Raw genomic sequence first — 21,723 nt, 5'->3', positions numbered from 1 at the left:
GACTCAAGGATAAAAAAAACAAAAAACAAAAAACCTCTGAGTCCTGGAATTTCCTGCCTGATACGAGTGAAGCCTCGGACCATGCTATATCAGTTTGATCTCTGGGGGTCCAGAGACTGAATAGCTAAGGTCAGTAACTCAGGTGCTGAATGACCCCCAATTAAAAAACCCTGGACACCAAGGCTTGGGGGAGCTTACCTGACTGGCATACTTTGCACATATTGTCCCTCATTATTGCTGAGAGGATTCAGTGCATCATCCTCTAGCTCCACTGAGATGACACTGGCACCTGGCTCTTCCTAGACTTTGCCCTTTGTGTCTTTTTCATTTGCTGATATTAATCGTGTGTCCTATCACAATAGGCTGTAACCATGAGTGTAACAGCTTTCCCCTAAGGATGGTCCTAGGGACCCCTAACGTTACCGAACTCAGGTTTTGCTGCTCACCACTCAAAAGCCAATACTCTAGAGACAAGTATTGGTAGAAAGGAGTGGTTGCTTTATTCAGGAGACCAGAAACCTCGGGAGAAGGCAAACTCATCCAAAAACCAACTCCAAAGATTCTGCTCAACCATGACAGTTTTTAAAGGGAAAGGGGAAACAATCTCAGTCAATCATTGGGGTAAGTGTTAGATTCTTCATCATTTTCAATTGATTGAAAACTCGCTGACTGCTTGTGACGTTTCTTTAGATGTTATCTTACCCACCTAGTCTGCCTGCAGAATGCCTAAAGAGGAGGCTGGGGGGGAAGATCTAGTCATCCATTAATTGTTTATTCTTATTTCCTACTTCTTTAATTTAAGAAAAATATCAACATGTTAAACAAGGTAGAACGAAGATCTTGGAAAATATGCAGAAGCTAGTGTAAAGGTTGGGGTTTAAGTACAATCAGGCTCTAGGGCCAAGGGGCTGCTTGCACTAACATAAGTCCATTTGTGGCCTACTACACAACACCCACTGGGAAGCTCTGACCTCAGTTTGGGGGCTCTCCCAAAGCTCACCGGATCAGAATTTCTATCCAGAAATCTTTATATGTTACACCCTGTGTGGGCTAATCTGAAACAGCCAGTGAGCCAGTAGTTTTAGCATAGGCTTTTAGGAGCTTCTGATCTAACCAACCAGCCATGCGCTGCTTAAAATAACCTTTAAAAAAATCCCTGTCATTTGATTTGTACATTTCTAGAGACAGGAAATTCACAGTCTCGCAAGACAGCCCTGTTCAATATTTAAGTGGGTCACATTGTTGGAAAATTTTCCCTTATGTATGTAAAGTATCTCTACACGACTTCCAGTCTTTATTCGTAGTTACAGGTCATTGAGGCCATTCAGAGTAAATCTCATGTGCCTTCCACAAAACAGTCTAAACACTGCAGTTTTCTTATTTCTCCTAAGTCTTTTCATCTTCTCATCTACAGTCACTTTAGTAGCTCTCAGCCAGGTTGATAGAAAGGAGCTCGCTAGCAACCCTCTGCATCTGACCCTCAGACAGCAACCACAGTATCTATGAAGTTGGAATATATCTGTTGGGCAGGAAAAGAGGTCACGATTTTTAAGTAATATGATCTTTATTTAATGCTTTATTTTTATAGTTATAGTATTGTATCAAACACAGGAAAAAAAACAGTTTAACAAGAAGAAAATACTGCTATACGCGCATTTAATATGTACACACACTGACATCACAAAAAATGCATAGATTTAAAGATAAATGATGTTGTTTTTGCTCATTTGGTAGGTTGCACAGAAATCCACTTATAGAGTCCATAAAAAAATAGCACAAACTCTTGGAAATGATATTAGGCAAGCGGATGGGGGAGAGGGAACATTTCCAAGGTAGAAGAAATGACTTTTCTGACTTGGGAACCATGGAGAAAGTGCTAAGCCAGCATGGTACCCACATCTGGGTTCTCTTTCCTGGCTGCCTGCCTGAAAGAGGGTGCATCTCATCTGCTCTCTGCCACACAGTAGGACCCTGTCTCTGAGGAGTGTGGCCTGTGATTGTCCAGCTCTTCCAGCAAACGGCAGCAAATCCTGCCTATGTCAGCAACAAAGCGTCAGAGTGCACACAGCCACACACCACTCATGTCCTCCGATGGAGCTTCCACCTGTAATAAACTTGATGTTCCCGCAAGGGTCTGACTCCTGTTTTTCCCTTCATGTATTTGAATCTGGGAGGGCCAAATAGGTTATTTAATGGCCCCCTAGAAACCAACTTCTTTTTCAAGATTGTGATTGCAACACACAATAAGTATAAATTTATCCTGCAAAGTCCAACCCAGCTCCAACCTCACCTTCTCGAAGCTGTTTGGACCCCTCTAGACTAGACAGAAGTAACTTTTCCTCTGTTACTCATTTGGAACCTTGAACCTTTACTCCCTGATAAAGTTCATTTCCATCTCATATACATATATGTATTTTTCACATGTGACGCTGAGTTCTTTACGGGAAGGATCTAAGTGTTACACTTCTCCTTTCTGTCCCTTGGCTGCTTTCTTAGTGCCATCCATAATTGTGGGTAGCCGAGCGATCCTTCCAAGCAGATCAGACATCCACGAGTGAAATCATTTGTGAGCCACATTAATCTCACAGCCTACAAATAACTAACCTCTCCTCTTTTCCAGTTTGATCCATGGCAGGGTATGAAGCTTATTGCTGTGAATTCCTGCCCCTTGCTCGACAGGGCTGCTCTGCTACTGCGAGTCAGAGACAGTGCACCCTTGAAGCACTTCTTCTGTCCATTTCCATGCAATTACATCCCTTCAGTTTGCACACACCAAGGGCTCTGGCATCCTGGTGTCATCCATTCTTATTGCGCTATTGGCCAAGCATCATGGAATTGTGATAAGCTTGGCAGGAATGCCAATGGAAGCTCTCTGCTTCCAACCTCTTTACTAAAGACCATTTGATGTGAAATAAAGCAAGCAGGTGTGGTGATGAATTCTTTCCTAAAGCCAAAAGAATATTGGCTGCTGGGAGGTCCAAATGTCACACCAATACCATAAATAGAGCAAATTTTGCTTTGTTGACCTTTGCATTCTTTAAAGGCCGAGCTCTCTTCTCTGCTATAAAATCTGTTAGAAAATTGCCTCTTGGAGCCAACAATAAAAACCAAATCTTTCTGTGCAGTGTGGAGCCTAGGAGGGAACTGTTAAGTAATCCCAACTTTCTTATTCTTCCTAACATGTTCCCAATATTTTTGTTTTGTTCAAGAGGGCAAATGTGCATAGAACTGGAACAGCCTCAGGATGCGGTCTATAACTTAAAACCTCCAACAGAGGTGACAAGCAGAGGCACTAACAGAGACTGGGGGTGAAATAAGTTAATGGAGTCAGAAACATTAGGATGTGGACATAAGGGGAACATTCAGGGTTGGCCTGCAGGCTGGGGATGATGGAGGACAGAGGCAGGAACGCAGTCCACTGGCCACCAGGAAGTCACGATAATCAGAGGCCTGTGTCAGAGAGGACAAAGTCTCTTCCTAGGTCTCAGAGCCTAGCGGGGAAAGGCAAGCAAGCAGGGATGCCCCTCTCACTTTGACCACTTCAGCTACTTAAAGCCAGCCAGAAACACCGACATTTACATAGCAATGCTTCCCAAACTTTTGCTGAAATTCACTTCTGACGCTGTAGGTCAGGGGCAGAGCCTAGGAACCTGCATTTCGAGTAAGCTGCCGCTGATGCTGCCACACTCTGGACAGCACTGTCTGCCAGATACCGCTTCATGCTTCACTACGTTCACTCATTAAATCCTCATTGTAGGCAGGTCATTACCAGCTCTCTCATCTCAGAGGGCACAGAGAGGGTCCAAACATGCCCAAACTCACATCACTAGTTAATGACAAAGCAAGATTGGAACCCAGGCAGCCTGATCCCAGTTTCTGTGCTGGGGTAAACACCAGGTGCATTGCTCATCCAGGGCCATGCGTTTACTTACGGCTCTTCAGCATCTCTGCTTGGATGCCCAGGGCTGAGCCATCCCTCCAGCAGCCAGCGGGTCCAACAGGAAGGGAAAGTGACTCTACCCAGCCATTCTGTTGATTAAGGGTCACTTGGGCGGCAGTGTGCTGGCTGCGGGCTTGCTGCTGTGTGTTTGCGTACACTCTTCTCGCATCGTTTATTTGCTACGTCGTTGCTACCTGCATCCACCCCTGAGATGCATGAAACACACAGCAGATTAGCACAACGAACCATACACACGCATTCGGTCTCTTTTGTCGCCTCGCCCCCCCGGCAAGAGAATCTGGCTCCACTTTCTCCTCAAGACTTTGTATCTTACTAGGCTTTGTGTTTGTACAGTTCTGTTTGTCTTTGTGAGGCAGAGAAACGCTGGCATCTATGTGGATGAAAATAACCGTAAAAACTCTGACTCGAAAGGGCCTCTGGGCCTGCTGCCTGGCCGTTCCAGGCAGCAGAAGATTTGAATTCTCTTGAATCACACAATCCAATGGGTCGGAGGCGCGGCGGTGAGGGAGGGGGCACCAGGCTGCCCCCTCCCCAGGGCGACGGCACAGCAGCGGCCTCAACGGGTCCCCAGGGAGACCCCACCCGCAGAGGGGCGCCCCAGCCAGAGGCACGGGTGTGGAGGTAACAGCGATGTGACCACTCGTACCTGACAGGGACAGCGAGGAATGAAGAGCATGTTCCCTTATAAGCAGGGGGAAACAAACATCGCTCCCCTAGCTCCCACCTCATGTGCAAATGTTTCTCCTCATTAATATTTATTGAATTTTTTTCTGATAAATTTCCATCTTGTGCACAAAGCAATAACTGGTAGAGTAGGCAGGAAGCTTCAGGGTGGAAAGTGGCATGTGACTTCAGCCAGTGTTAACCTCAGGCAACTGTGTAGTGATTTGCCTTTTTCTGTGATGCTATCAATTGCATAAAAAGAAAACAAAGTTTCCTATAACACTATATATTTTTAAAGACATATTTGGATTTTGGAGGTAAGTTAAACTATTATGTGTGTGTAAAGCCAGCTTATGAAGTGTATTATTATAAAGCTTAGAGAACATCCAATTTACATCTCTGCCAAATGTTGAGAAAAGTGCTTTTTACTTTTTATAATTGATTCTTTCAAGATAAGTGGATGTAAATATACATGCAATTGGGATAATACAAATATTTTCCAATTAGCAGAGGCTTTGAAATGAAATAGAAAAGTTACATGGTTTTCTTTTTAGATTTTCTTTTAATTTTAATTCATTAGGCAGAGTAGCAGGAGAGCAAATATTTAACTCACAAAATAGATTCAGATGTGCAGAGAAAATGTAATTTCTCAATTTGTCTATAATTAATCAGCTTTCCTCTCAAGCTGCTCACCAAGAAAAAAGTAACCCATGTGTCCAATCTGTTGATTTGAGGTCTGATCCTATAGTTTAAATAGTACCTTTAAGTATTACTCAGTTTCCCTTGGACAAAAGTGCTTCTCAGAGGCTTTCTCTCCTGCTTCTCTCTTTGAGTTTGCCTCTAAGTGTTTGGGGATGAAGGCAAACTTGAGACCTCTTGACTTTGGGGCTAGTTATGGTCCTTGGATCCACACAGAGTCTTTGCATCACATCTTATTCTGGTCCATCTGGTGTCAAGGAACATATCCCTCATTTGACTGGAGCTGATTGGCCCTTCTGTCTTTGAAAGCTGACTCTATGGTAGATGTAAGTTGTAGTTTGTTTTCTCCAGGTCAGAGCCTGGTAGTGTTCTTGAGTCACTCAGCCTCACCTCAGTTGGCACTGGTTGGGGAGACTCCTTTGAGGTCTAAATGGACTCCCTAGGCAATATGCTAAGTGAAATAAGCCAGTCACAGAAAGACAAATACTCCATGATTCTATTTATATGAGATATCTAAAATAGTCAAACTCAGAGAAGCACAGAATACAAGAGCCGTTGTCAGGAGTGAGGGAAATGGGGAGTTGCTATCCAATAGATACAAAGTTTCAGTTCTGCAAGATGTGTAAATTCCAGAGATCAGCAGTACAACAGCGTGCCTGTAGTACATGGTACTGTATTGTGCACTTAGAATTTGTTAGAGGGTAGATCCCATGTTAAGTGTTCTTACCCCAAGAGAAAGAAAGACAGAGAGAGAGAAAGAGAGAGGAAGGAAGGAAGGAAGGAAGGAAGGAAGGAAGGAAGGAAGGAAGGAAGGAAGGGAGGGAGGGAGGGAGGGAGGGAGGGAGGAAGGAAGGAAGGAAGGAAGGAAGGAAGAGACACAGGGAAACTTTTGAAGGTGGTGCTTGTATTTGTTACCTTGATTGTGGTGATGTATGCATATGTCCAAACCCATCAAATTGTATACCACAATTTGCACACCGACTTGTACACCACAAGTTTTTGTGGTCTGAGGGTGTAATACCTGGTGCCGTTATTTATTGAAGACTTTGTGTGCAGTATGGAGAAAGTGTTTTGCCTCTAAGAAGTGTGTATGAATGGGTAGAGAAGTTCCAGGAAGGTTGCACAAGTGTTAGCCATCAAGAAGGAGCCGGACGCTCACCCACAGCTGATGACAACATTGAGTGTAAACATGAAATGATTCTGTCGAATAGACAAGTGACAGTGGATTACGTGACAAATCATTTGCAAAACAGCCATGGCTCTGCCTATGTAAAATCCATGACAGACAGATTTCGAAAAGTTTGTGCTGAAGCCTAAACTTCGGATTAAACGCAGAGGACTGCTATCCAAGGGCATTGTGATCTTGCATGACAATGCACACCTGCACACTTCTGCCCACACTGTCCACACTCTGCGAAAACTTCATTTTGAGGTATTAAAGCATCCTCCCTATAGTCCTGATCTTGTTCCATCCAACTTTCACTTGTTTGGGGTGAGGACGAAGATTCACTTCTGATGAAGAAGTGAAAACAACAGTGCATTCATGGCTCTCAGCTCAGCCTAAAACTTTTTTTAGTGAGGAAATACGAAAGCGTGTTGACAGAGGGACAAAGTGTATTGAAAAGCAAGGAAATTATGTCAAAAAATAATGTATTTGTCTTTTCTAAAAGTTAATTAAAATAAATTCTACAGCCGGAGTGTGGTTAATTTTTGACTCACCCTCACACTACACTTGTTATTTAAGTAACCTGGCTGTGAAGGAAGGTCTAGTCCTCAGAAAAGCAAAAGAAAAAAGGATGTTAATAAAATGTAAAACAAAAAATCCAGTTATTGGTGCAAGACAAACTTAAATTGCATTTGAAAATCGTTGGGCTACGCTCTATATCTCTACTGTCTTATGTGATTATTATTAGCTTAATAAATTTAAAACACACTTATCACCAGCCACTTGGTGGAGAATGATGTGGCTAAAAGAGAGGAAACTTCTTTTAAGAGAAATAAACTGTATTCTTTGTCTTTTGGGACTTACCTGTTATATGGAATGAAAAACCATATAAACAGGGGTCTTCCAACACTATCCAAAACGCCACAAGACAGAGGGATGCTGAGAACCAACCTCCTTCCCCTAGGCCTCTGGTATAGCCTGAATGTTTGTGTCCCCCCATCCATGTGTTGAAATCCTAACCCCCAATATGATGGTATTAGGAAGCAATGTCTTTGGAAAGTGATTAGATCATGAGGGTGGAGCCCTCCTGAATGGTATTAGTGCTTTTATTTCTTTTTTAAATGAAATGTAGTCGATTCACAGTATTATGTTAGTTTCAGGTGTTCAACACAGTGATTCAGTATTTTTATACATTATACTCCCTTTAAAGTTATTACAAAATAATAGCTATATTTCTATGTACTGTACAATATATCCTTGATGCTTATTTATTTTATACATAGTAGCTTGTATCTCTTAATCCCATGCCCCAATCTTACACCTCCCCCCTACCCTCTCCCCACTGGTAACCATTAGTTTGTTCTCCATATCTGTGAGTCTGTTTCAGTTTTGTTATATACATTTGTTTGCTTTATTTTTTAGATTCCGTATATAAGTGATAATATACAGTATTTATCTTTCTTGGTGTGACTTATTTCACTAAGCATAGTACTCTCTAGGTGAATCCATGTTGTTACAAATATTATAAAAATAATATATATTTCATATAATATATTGATATATATGAGAATATATACATTCTCTTTATCCATTCATCTGTTGATGGACTCTTAGGTTGCTTCCATAACTTGGCAATTGTAAATAATGCTTCTATGAACATGGGGGTGCATATATATTTTTGAATTAGTGTTTTCCTTTTCTTTGGTTATATACCCAGGAGTGGAATTTCTGCATCATATGGTAGCTCTATTTTTAGTTTTTTTCAGGGAACCTCTATACTGTTTTCCACAGTGGCTACCTATTTACATTCCCTCCAACAGCGTACTGTGGTTCCCTTTTGTCCATGTTCTCATCAACACTGTTATTTGTAGACTTTTCGATGATAGCCATTTTGACAGGTGTGAGGTGATATCTCATTGTGATTTTTTAAATTAATTAATTAATTTATTTATTTATTTATTTATTTATTGGCTGTGTTGGGTCTTCATTGCTGCACATGGTCTTTCTCTAGTTATGATGAGTGAGGGTTACTCTTCATTGTGGTGCACAGGCTCCTCACTGCCATGGCCTCTCTTGTTGTGGAGCATGGGCTCTATGCACACAGGCTTCAGTAGTTGCAGCACATGGGCTCAACAGTTGTAGCTCACAGGCTCTAGAGCACAGACTCAATAGTTATGGCGCATGGGCTTTGTTGCTCCGCAGCATGTGGAATCTTCCTGGAGCAGGGATCGAACCTGTGTCCCCTGCATTGACAGGCAGATTCTTAACCACTGCGCCACCTAGGAAGTCCCCTCATTGTGATTTTGATTTTTATTTCTCTGATGATTATAAATGATAAGCATCTTTTCATGTGCTTGTTGGCCTTCTTTGGAAAAGTGTCTGTTCAGGTCTTCTGCCCTTTTTTCAGTTGGGTTGTTTGGGGTTTGGGGTTTTCTTTTTTGATATTGAGTTGTATGAGTTGTTTATATTTTGGGTACAGATAAACCCCTTATAGGCCACATAATTTGCAGTTATACTCTCCCATTCAGTAAGTTCTCTTTTCACTTTATCAGTGGTTTCCTTTGCTATGCAAAAGCTTTTGTTTAATTAGCTTCTATTTATTTATTTTTGCTTTTATTTCTTTTGCCTTAGGAGACAAATCCAAAAAATGTTGCTTCAATTTATGTCAAAGAATGTTCTGCCTATGTTCTCTTCTAAGAATTGTTGGTTTTTTGTCTTACATTTAGGTCTTTAATATATTTTTAGTTTATTTTTGTATATGGTGTGAGAAAATGTTCTACTTTTATTATTTTACATGTAGCTGTCCAGTTTTCCCAGCATCACTTGTTGAAGAGACTGTCTTTTCTCCATTGTATATTTTTGCCTCCTTTGTCATAGATTAGGGTTTATTTCTGGGCTCTCTATTCTGTTCCAATGATCTATGTATCTGTTTTTGTGCCACTATTATGCTGGTTTTTTTTTAATACATTTATTTATTTATTTATTTATTTATTTATTTTATTGGCTGTGTTGGGTCTTCGTTGCTGCACACAGGCTTTCTCTAGTTGAGGCGAGCGGGGGCTACTCTTCATTGTGATGCACGGGCTTCTCATTGCAGTGGCCTCTCTTGTTGCAGAGCACGGGCTCTAGGCACGTGGGCTTCAGTAGTTGCAGCACATGGGCTCAATAGTTGTGGCTCACGAGCTCTAGAGCGCAGGCTCAATAGTTGTGGCACACGGGCTTAGTTGCTCCGCGGCATGTGGTACCTTCCTGGGGCAGGGATCGAACCCGTGTCCCCTGCATTGGCAGGCAGATTCTTACCCACTGCATCACCTAGGAAGTCCCTATCATGCTGTTTTGATTACTATAGCTTTGTAGTATAGTCTGAAATCAGGGTGCATGATTTCTCCAGCTCTGTTCTTCTTCCAAAGATTACTTTGGCAATTCAGGGTCTTTTGTGGTTCCATATACATTTTAGGCTTATATATTCTAGTTCTATGGAAAATGTCATGGGTATTTTGATAGGGATTGCATTAAATCTGTAGATTGCTTTGGATAGTATTGACATTTTAACAACATTAATTCTCCCAATCTATGAATATGATATATCTTTTCATTTTTTTCTGTCTTCTTCAGTTTCCTTCATCAGTGTTTTATAGTTTACAGAGTATAAGTCTTTCACCTCTTTGGTTAAGTTTATTCCTAGATATTTTATTCTTTTTGATGAGATTTTAAATGGGGTTGTTTTCTTGCTTTATCTCTCTGATAGATCATTATTAGTGTATAGAAAAGCAACAGACTTCTTTTCTTGTATGTTAAGCTTGTATCCTGCAATGTTACTGAATACATTTACCTAGTCCTAAAAATTTTTTGGTGGAGACTGCAGGGTTTTCTATACATAGTATCATGTCATCTGCAAATAGTAACAGTTTTACTTCTTCCTTTCAAATTTAGATTACTCTTGTTTCTTTCTCTTGTCTGATTGCTCTTATAAAAGAGACTCTGGAGAGCTCCCTCCCCACTTCTGCCCTATGAGGGCATGGTGGAAAGAGTGTTATCTATAAACCAGGAGGTGGGGCCTCACCAGACACTAAATCTTCCAGTGCCTTAATCTTGGACTTCCCAGCCTCCAGGGCTGAAAAATAAATTTCTGTTGTTTATAAGCCAGCCATTCTATGCATTGTGTTATAGCAGCTCCAAAGGACCAGCCAGCCTCCTCAGATTGAGTCTCTGATCAAAGCTGTGACTTTAGAAGCTCCTCTGCTCCACATCCAAACAAAGTGGGTTGAGGCAGCACTCACCTGCTTTCTTTTAATTACAGGAAACTTTCCTGCAATTCTATGAAACATCAGGACCAAGATCATGAAAGCAATGAAATTCTCAATATACGTTGTAAAATGACTCTTTTCTGGAGTTTTGTCATTGTAGTGGTGTTTCAAACAAAAGCCACAGTAGAAACGTAAAACTTTAAATAATCTAACATCCTAGCCAAAAATTTAATCATTAGAAGCTTCTGGTTTACCTGGAAGAACCAGTTCACATTAAGCTGTTGAAGAGTGTAGCAGGGACTTCCTTGGTGGTCCAGTGATTGACTCATGTTCCCAATGCAGTGGGGCCCAGGTTCAATCCCTGATCGGGAGCTAGATCCTGCACGTGGCAATGAAGATCCTGCATGCCATAACTAATACCCAGAGCAGCCAAATAAATAAATATTAAAAACAAAAAAGGAAGTAAGCAGATTGTGTCAAAAAAAAAGGGGGGGGGGAGGAAAGAAAGAAAAGAAAAGAAGAAAAGAAAAGAAAAGAGTGTAGTAGAGGCTGCTGGTCCCCATAATATCCTTTTCTCCTCTTCTGGGCACCTAGGTAAACTACATTTCAGTTTGCTTGCATTAGGCTAAGACCATGTGGCTCATTTCTGGCCAACAGAATGAGTGAGAAAAATACATACTACTCCTATGCCTGAATCATAAATATATCCCTCAAGACTAGTCCAGCAGTTAGCAAACTACAGCCTGGTAGTTAAACCCAGCCCATCATAAATTTTTGTAAATAAAGTTTTATTGAAACAAAGCTACAGTTAAAGTTGCTTTTTCTGTTGCAACTCCAAATTTCAGTAATTGCAACGAAACCATATGAATCAAAAAAATCAAAAATATTAACTATCTAACCCTTTAGAAAAAGTTTGCCAACCCTGCCCTGGTCCCACTCTCTTCCCGTTATTATATAACCTTAGAGGCCATATTTGACCGTGTTGGCCCCACAACATGAAAGAAGTCTGAATTCCTGAATCACAGCACATAACGAAGCTCTTTCTACCCCATTGGACTTCATGTGATTTAAAAATGAGCTTTAATTGTGCAACGTCACAGAGATTTTAGGATTATCTGTTACAACAGCTAGCATTACTTTCCTTGGAAAACCCAAAGGCCATCAAGAATATACTTGTGCTTTTGGTTATTCATTCTGACTGTTAATTGACCTGCAAACTAGAAATATGTCACTTTATAATGGAATCACTCTGATAATACCTTCCTCATCAATGCCCATGGTAGTCTACAAAATCTGATAACCTTTCAGCTGCACAGGATCCAAATTAGCTGGCTCACTCTAGAAAAGATACAGTAATCTCTGTGTTCACTGTCCCTGCAAAAGTAAAAAATTCTGCTGATTTAGGACAGGACAAAGAGGGCAGATGACTCTCAAACAAGAATGTGGCCATGCACAGCTCCCAATAGAACCACTTTCCAGCACATTTACCGAAAGAGCCATTGCCCTGGAAGGCTATGTGGGGAAGATGCTGATGGCTGCTACCTACCACCTCCCACACAAGATTCAGCTGTGAAAGATGAGGACAGGGCCTTTGCAGCTGTTGCATGTGGCATTCCCTCATCAGAAAAACACATGTTCTCCTCCAACAAGGCAGGAATTTCCGAGATTTTTAGTCATATCGTATGATGTGCCGTTTAAAACTGCAATTTGGATCCTAAGGGTAGAGGAGAGAGAATCTTAATCAAGACCCAGAGAGTTCTTGACTCAGAGAACATGGAAAAGTAACCATAAAATGACTCTAAGACCATCATTACCTCATTTCTCTGCAGCAGCTGTAGCCAGAAAAAGCACAAGATCACTTTTAGTAGACCTAAGTAACTCTTCTGACAAGGGGGCACCAATAAAAGGTTAGCCTTGAGAATGAGTTCTTAACAGGACCAGTGTATCTTGATGATAAATAAACTTCCTTCTATCATCTGGTGCCAGGGAAGTCAGAAGAGGGAAACAAAGTAGTCAGGAGGATAAGCACATTTCAGATTTTCAGTTTTCGTTATCGGGTGGTTTTAAGAAGGGGAAAAAAACAGGAAAGATGGCAAAACAAATCTGAAATTGTGCAATCCAAAAAGAAGAAAGAGAGTCCAGATACTACACAGCCTAGACTATTGAAGGCTATCAATTTATTTACAAACTCTGCCAGGCCTGGTTTTCAGCAGGCCTGGTATATGTTAGGTACACATCATTATCTTTGAATTGCACTATAAATGCTAATCTAAACATATTGCTTTTTAACCAGAGTTGTACTTGTGAAAGGACATATAAACATTTATTCTGTGCACAAATGCCCTTACAGGAAAATCTCCTTAAAATGCATTTCTTTGTACAAAATATATATAGAGAAAAGTAATATTTGACCTAGATTTTGTTGTAGTGCTTATCAGAAGAAACCATTTATGATCTTGTAATTAAAAAATGTATTGAGGTATAATTGACATATAACATTATATAGTTTCTTGTGTACAACATAATGATTCGATACTGTATATATGTATGTGTGTGTGTGTGTGTATAAATGATTACCACAATAAATCTAGCTAACCATTATCTTTTAATCTTACTAGGAGACCAGTCATAAAATTATGATAATGCAAAAAACAGACAAATAAACAAGTACTTTACATCAAAGTTTACTCCCATTGTCACACTTCCTGCTTGCAAACATCACCCCCCTCTGTTATCTGGAGAGAGAAGAGGTGGGTTTTCTGTAAGCCCTTCTCATCCTGCCTGCTCCCCAGCTTCTATCACCATCGGGGGCTGCCCCTGACACTTAGAGCACCAGAGTGGATCTCCCTGATGCCTCCAGGCCCCTGAGGTTGAGGTTGTTCCCTTGTTATAGCTCTGAGAGCTGATGCAAGTCACATGTACCTTTACCCTCACTTCACTCTGAACAACTACCACACACAGCTGCTCAGGAGTATTCGACTTTACTCAAGGGCTGGAGAAATTAAAGAAGATGATGCCTAGGAGAAAACTGAAACTGTCTAGTAAACATGGCTTTTCTGAGAGTTCAAAGGAAAAACAACCAGAGAAATGAACCTTCCCAGGACTCCTTGCTCAGACACATCCCGCTCATAACTCTTCCCTCCCATCCTGAGGTCTGCACTTTTCTACCTCCTTCTTTCTCTGCCACTCCCAACCCCCACAGATGGCTGGGGAACCCACCTTGAGGCAAATTCCACTATATGTCCACAGGCACTGTTTTCAAAGCAGAATCATTTCTTTCTTCCAAGCAGTCCATTTCCCCAAATCAAGTTAATTGGCCTAGAATAAAGTCTTGGGGGTCTCAGCCATGTACTCAGTGGTGGTATTTGGCATTCTGCCCTAAAGAGCAGGCTTGAGGCAAAACCCTGCCATAACCCTGACACTCCAAAGTCCTCCAGGACAGAGAGGACATCTCAAGGCTGGTACCCTTCAAAATTTCTCCACCAGATGACTTTCCTAACCATTGAAAGACTTGCTCACCTACACATGCAAATATATAAACAATCACCAACATACAGAGACCTCTTCACAAGACAAGCATTAATTCTCTGAGAAGGTACATCCTAAACAATATTGAGCCATTTTTTCTTTCTTTGTTAAATTTTTTTATTGACGTGTAGTTGATTTACAATATTGTGTTAGCTTCGGGTGCACAACAAACTGATTCAGTTTTATATACATACATTTTTTTCAGATTCTTTTCCCTTAGAGGTTATTACAAAATATTGAGTAAAGTTCCCTGTGCTATACAGTAGGTCCTTGTTGATTATCTATCTTATATATGGTAGTGTATATATCTTAATCCCAACCTCCTAATTTAACCTTCCCCACCTTTTCCCTTTGGTAACCATAAATTTGTTTTCTATGTCTGTGAGTCTATTTCTGTTTTGTAAACAAGTTCATTTGTATCATTTTCTTTTAGATTCCACATATAAGTGATATCATATGATGTTATTTTTTCCCTCTGGATGTCAAATTGTGTCTGCTCAGACCTGCTGAGAATATGAAGTATCCATAGCTCAGCTGTCCTTCTCCTAACAGCTGCTCCTTCAATAGCACAATGACTAGCCCTGAGGTAATTTCCAAGTTTGGAGGCAGCAAGATAGCTGGGCCTCATTCACCTTCCAATTAAAAGACCCAGGAAGACAGAAAAAGACTCAAAATTGTTACAGAATTTAAATAAATAATATCAAAGAATTTCCCATTTTAGAAAACAATTTATCTCTAAATCAAAGCAAATGAATGGATTTAAGAAATGATTGGCACCTGGGTTATGTCTAAAGAACTTCCATTTGCAGAGATAAGAGGTGAGGAAAGGCTTCCAACCACCCCTAATTTAAACATTTGAAACTGCAATTATATCCCAGACAACTGAGAGTCACTCCCCACCACCCCTGTTCTACAAACAGGCTCTTTACCCAAAGGAGCTCTCACATCAGTGTCTCTTTGTATCCGTTCAGGAGACTACAGCTCCCAGGCATATAATACAGCACAGTGGTGCAGCACATCCTCAGCTGGGACACCAAGAGTACAGCTCCAGTGGTTATGAACCGTGACTCACTGCATCAGTTGACAATTGTGGTTCAGACAGTACTTTTTGGTGGTGAAGATTATAAACACTAGAGTCACATAGATATGAGTTCTAGTCCTGACTCTTCAACTTACTTGCTGTGTGACCTTGGGAAAATAATTTAAACTTCTTGAGTCTCTCTTTTTCTATTTGCAAAATGAGAATAGTACCTCATATGATTGTTCTGAAGATGAAGTAAGTTAATTAAGAACTTGTCACAGTGTCTGGCACATGGTAAACATTTAATAAATAGTATTCAAGAACAGATGGAATAATGAAATAGTTTAGGACACAGGGTTGGGAGCCTGAGCTTCTGTCCCAGCAGGTGTGATTAGATTCAGCTAGGTCTAAGTTCTGCCCAGTAGGACATAAGTAGAATTAATGTGAGCAGCATTTGATCATGTACTTAAGGGGAAGTCCTCCTCTTTCCCTTTTCATTCCCACTAAATGAGATACAGACATGGTAGTGAGCCATTTTGGACCCTACAGATTAGGGCAACACACTGCAGATAGTGACCCAACAAGTCTTCTATCCTCCTGCTCCAGCTTTAATTGATTACCCCCCAGGCCTGATCTGCAGTTGTCATTCTGAGCCTGCCTGCATTTCTCTCCTTAGTTAGTTCCTTTTGTTCCCAGATATGAGGTCCTTCCCTTCATTTCATTCCTTCATTTTGCTTCCTTAAAGAAGACTACATGGAAGGTAAAACTTCTGTGTATCTGCTCATCTGAAAATGTATTTTTTCTTCACATTGAGTGATAGTTTGGCTAGGTATAGAAGTCTGGGTTGAAATTCATTTTCTGTCAGATTTTTGACATTATACTCCACTGCTTTCCAGAATCCAGTATTTCCCACAAAAGGTCTGGTATAGTCATTTCACTTAGCAACCAATAGTCCTCTTTCATTTGAAGAAACATGTCATTATTTAGCTGTGAGAAACTACATGCTTTTATTCCTATTATTGATATAGCTTTCTCTGTTGAGTCTGCTCTCTCTTTCTGGAAGACCTATTATCATACACTGAAATTTCTGTAATTATTCCCTATGTCTCTAATATTTTAAATTGATAAGTATAACTGTATTTACTAGGGATTCTTTGTTATTTATAAGTTCTCCTTTTCATTGTATGCTGTTCTTATTTATGGATATAACGTATTTACAGATATATGGATATAATGTTTATTTATGGATATAATGTTTTCTTAAATTATCAAATTGTGCAAAACTCTTTAAGTGGATTATCTTATTATTTCCTGGAATCACTGTGGAATGAAGAATAATTATTATTACTTTACACTTAAGAAAAAGAAGCTTAGTAAAATTTCTTAAGATTATATAAGAAGTAAATCTAAGGTATAGAATTATGATTTCCCCTCAAGTAGTCTGACATTAAAATTAACAATTTTAATGACCACATTATAGTACCTCATCTTCTTCATACAGATTATAATAGGTTGAATAACCTATTTTAATGCTTTACATGGCAAAAGGGACTTCGCAGATGTGATTACATTAAGGATCTTGAGATGGGGAGATTATCCTGTATTATTCAGGTGGGCCCAATGTAATCATAATCCTTAAAAGATGGAGGAGGGAAACAGAAGAGTCTGCAAAGAGGCAGAGGTCAGAGTGATGTGAATGTTGGCTTTGAAGATAGAGGAAGGGACCATAAGCCAAGGAACATGGGTAGCCTCTAGAAGCTGGAAAGGGCAATGTCATGTATTCTTTAGAGCCTCCAGAAAGAATGCAGCCCTGTGAACCTATACTGAACTCTTGACCTCAAAAGCTATAAGGCAATAAATTTGTGCTGCCTTAAGACACTAACTTTGTGGTTATTTGTTACAGCAGCAATAGGAAACATACATAGATGTTGCACACTTTGGTTAGATTTATTCCTGGATGTTCTAAGCTTTTTAGTTATTTTAAAGGACATCCTTTCATCAATTACATTTCTAAATTCCATTTCTAAATGGAAACATCTCAATTTAGTATAGTTATTTTTGTATGTTGATTGAACAACAAGCCACCTTCCTTGAATTTTTTTTAGAAACTTTAAATTTTGGTTAAAATTTTTGATAGAGAATTGTGACATTTGAAATTACTCATAATTTCCTTTATAATTCTCAGTTTTTGTTTCTTTGTGTTTTTGATCTATTTTTTTATTATTTTTATTCTATTCATTGGTTAGGACCACCTGTACAATATTAATAGTGATAATTTCTAATTCTAATGGCAGTGTTCATGATATTTCAAATTTAAGTATATTTGATGTACTTGACTTGCTAATACATTATTAAATCTATTTGTGTTTTTGTTCAGAAATAAAACAAGTCTGTAATTTTCCCTTGTTGTGGTATACTTGCTCAGTTTTCTTACTGTGTATATACAAGTCTTACAGAGTTAAAAAGCCTTACATCTTTTTAATATACAGTTTACCCTAGAGCAAGGCAGGAGTTAGGGTGCCAACTCACTGTGCAGTTGAAAATCCATGTACAACTTTTGACTCCCCAAAAACTTAACGACTAATAGCCTACAGTTGTCTGGAAGCCTTATCAATAACATAAACTGTTGGTTAACACATATTTTGTATGCTACATGTATTATAAACTGTATTCTTACAATAAAGTAAGCTAGAGAAAAGAAATGTTATAAGGAAATCATAAGGAAGAGAAAATAGATCAAAATTTACAGTACTGTACTGTACTTACTGATGCCATAAGTTTATGTTGTCTGTTTACAATGTCTGTCAGAACTTACAACAATATTGCCTCATATATAAGCATATAAGACACTGTAGAGGTTATATGTATAGCTAACACTAGACATCAAAAATGAAAAGATAATGTGAAAAAGAAATTCATGTTTACTTACAGGTATAACAATTCATGCATTGATAACGAAGAAGCAATAATATGATTGTTTTATGGTCACCTACTGTAACTGATATGATTGCTCCACGGTAGCCTAGCCTATACACTAATCAATGAATGGTTATAAAATATTTATGACATACAGTATTACAGTCATATTCATAAGACAGTATTAGAAACATTGTTACTTTTTTTAACGACTTACCTGTGATGATAGGCTGATCTGAAGTTTCTCCAATTCAAGAGAGAAAGAGGCATACGGTACTGTGATTCTTTGAAAGCAAAGTTATAAGACAGTAAGAAAACTAACACATTATTAGTTTTATATCAAATCTCACTCACCTTATGCCTGTTTAATGATAGGCTAGCCACTTCAGTACAAGTCTTACATATGATGTCCTACACAATAAATACTTAAGTGATAGTGATAATGATGACACAAAAACATCTCATGCAGTTGTTGCCATACAGTTATTAGACTTTCTCATGAAGACACTCATACACAACAGATAAGTTTATTAACTGGGCTGCATGATGATTATTTACTATTCGTTAACTGGAATTGGATCATCATTAAGGTCTTCATCTTCACTGTCTTCAAGTTGAGTAGACTGAGGAGGAGGAAGAGCAGGGTTTGGTCTTTGTCTTGGGATGGCAGAGATGGAAGAGGTGGTGGAGGTGGAAGAGGCAGGCACTCTCAGGTTAACTTTGCAGAGATACACTGTGATGTCTGGCTTTTTTCGTTTTTCTTTTCTCTAAAAATGTTTCTATATAGTACAATCCTCCTTCCACTATTTGCTTTAGTCTCAGTGCCCATATCATAGAAGGGTCCATGTCATAAAAGAAGTCAAAACCAGTCTTGAACAATCAGAACCCTTCTGTCAGATTATCTGGTGTCAATTTGTTTTCTGACACTGCTTCTTCTACCTCTTCTTCCTCATCATCTGGCACTGGTTCGGAAGCACTCATCTCCATCAAGTTGTCTTCTGTTAATTCCTCTGGTGTAATGTCTATCAGCTCTTGAATTTCTCCAGATATCTTGAAAGCTTCCATGTTTTTTGCCATATCTACAAGCTCTTTCATGACTTCCTTGATTGGCTCCGCTCTAAATCCTGTGAAGTCATATACAACATTCTGGACAGTTTTCTCCAGCAGAAATTTATTGTGGGGAAGAGTTAATGGCTTTCACAGCTTTTTCTATAACAACGATGGCATCTTTAATGGTGTAATCCTTCCATACTTTCATGATGTTCTCTCTATCGGGGTTCTCTTCTACAGCATTGACAATCCTTTCCATAGAGAACCATGTGTAACAAATCTTAAAGGTCCTTATGACCACCTGACCTAGAGGCTGAATTAGAGACATTGTGTTTGGGGGCAAGTAGACCACTATGATTTTGGTGTTGAACTCATGGGGCTCTGGGTAGCCAGGGGCATTGTCCAATATCAAAAGAACTTTAAAGGCAGTCCCTTCCAGGCAATGTACTTCTTGATTTCAGGGACAAAGCATCAATACAACCAATCCAGAGAAAGAGTTCTCACTGTCCAGGCCTGGTGTACAACCAAAAGTGTGGCAGCTGGTGTTGCTCTTTTCCCTTCAAGGCTCGGGGACTAGCAACTTTATGGATAAGGGTAGTCCGATCATAAAGTCTACTGCACAAGCAGTAGAGTTAGCCTACCCGTTTCTGCCTTAAGTCCTGGTACTCACTCCTCTTCTTTACTAATAAATGTCTTTGGTAGCATTTTTTTTTCCCCAGAATAGGGCCCTTTTATCTGCATTAAGAACCTGCTCAGGCAGATATTCTTTCTCCTCAATGATTTTCTTAATGGCATCTGGAAACTTGTCTGCTGCCTTTTGTCAGCATAAGCTGCTTCTCCTGTTACCTTGACATTTTTTTAGACCAAACCTCTTTATAAAATTATCAAACCATTCTTTGCTGGCATCAAATGCTCCAGCTTTAGATCCTTCACATTCCTTTTGCCTTAAGGTGTCATATAAAGACTTTGATTTTTCTTGAATCAGGTTAGTCTTTAGGTATACCTTTTTTAAAGCAATCCTGTACTCACTTAAAAGCTGCATTTTCAACAGGAGATAAAAAGCTATTTCACCAAAAGTGCCATGTTCTCATGCTACAGTGACAGCTTCACAAATTGCCCTTTTTTTTTTTTTACCGTAGTCCTTGCACTAGATTCATTTATCTTGAAATGGTGGCAGCTGCAGACCCCAACCTACTGTACATATCAAGCAATTCAATTTTTCTTGTAATGTTAGGACTTTTTTCTGCTTCCTGGGAGCTCCACCAGCATCACTAGTGGCACTTCATGACTCCCATGGTGTTATTCAAAGTTTATGGTATTACAATAAACACGATGAGAAGCATGCAAGGACGAAGAGAGATCACTTTTTACCATGATACGCAATATACTGCAAGCACGAACTGCTGACATGGAGGTGATGAGCATCACTCGCGTTTAGGCTGATCCTCGTGACACTTGAGCTCAGTGCACTAGCAACAGGGGCGGCTAGGAAGGTACTACAGTAGAACAGTGTGTGTTATGTGAATTTATCCAGGTGTGATTTCATATCGCATCTTTACGTGTGTTTACATGTTTACATCTCTCTCGACTGCAAGTGGTGTCTTGTACATTCTGTGCTTGTAAGTTTTGATAAATTTTAACTTTCTATAATAGACTTGTGTGTATTGATGGTACATAAAATAGACTAGACTCTACATATATTTTATGCATTCACAACATTCCTAACTTTTTCTTAATTCTTTTCAATATTTCTATGCTACATGGTTCATCTGCGAATTTTTTCAAATTATCACAAATCTCCAAAAAAAAACTTGCAGCATATTTATTGAAAAAAAAAATTCATGTATAAGTGGACCCATGAGGTTCACATCTGTGTTGTTCAAGGGTCAACTGTAATATAAATGAACTGTTTTCTTACTTTTAGTAGGAATTGCTTTTAAATTCTTCTGGGCCAGGTACTTTGTATATGGATAAATTTCTGACTATCTTATCAATATCTCCATCAAGAAATATTTCTAAAAATAATTATCAGCTCTTCTAAATTCAGTTGGGTAGCATATTTTCTCAGAAAATATTCCATTTCATGTAGATTTTCATATTCCTTGGCATAGCATTGTACATAATGGTGTTTAACTAACTCCAAGAGAAAAACCAACATTTTGTCTACCTAATATGGTTTAATATTTATCAGTTTAACTAAACATAAAATAGCCTTTTGGTGCTGTGATCACCAGAAACAGAAGAATTAGAATTTGATCACACCAAGTTACTATGCTAGCATTACTATAACCACTCTACAATAAAGATATCATGAGTAAGAATTTAATCATTGAAAACAAACAAAAGTAATATACTTAAAAATAATATAATACTTTTTATAATATAATACTTTAAAAAAATAATACTTTTTCAGAATTACTCTTTTCATAATACAAACAAGAATATTTTTAAATATTTTGAAGAAGGATAAGCA

At 39.2% G+C, this 21,723-nt stretch overlaps 1 pseudogene; it reads right to left on the bottom strand.

Annotated features, from left to right (window-relative positions):
• Positions 1–19,277, bottom strand: part of LOC130830896 (E3 ubiquitin-protein ligase KCMF1-like) — a 174,806-nt pseudogene extending 155,529 nt beyond the window's left edge.
• Between the last annotated feature and the right edge of the window lie 2,446 nt (positions 19,278–21,723).

This window comes from Hippopotamus amphibius, chromosome 11 (genome assembly GCF_030028045.1).
Source record: "Hippopotamus amphibius kiboko isolate mHipAmp2 chromosome 11, mHipAmp2.hap2, whole genome shotgun sequence".
NCBI classification, from domain to species: domain Eukaryota; kingdom Metazoa; phylum Chordata; class Mammalia; order Artiodactyla; family Hippopotamidae; genus Hippopotamus; species Hippopotamus amphibius.
The sequence above is the reverse complement of the archived record's forward strand: the minus strand, read 5'-3'. Positions and strand labels throughout refer to the sequence as shown.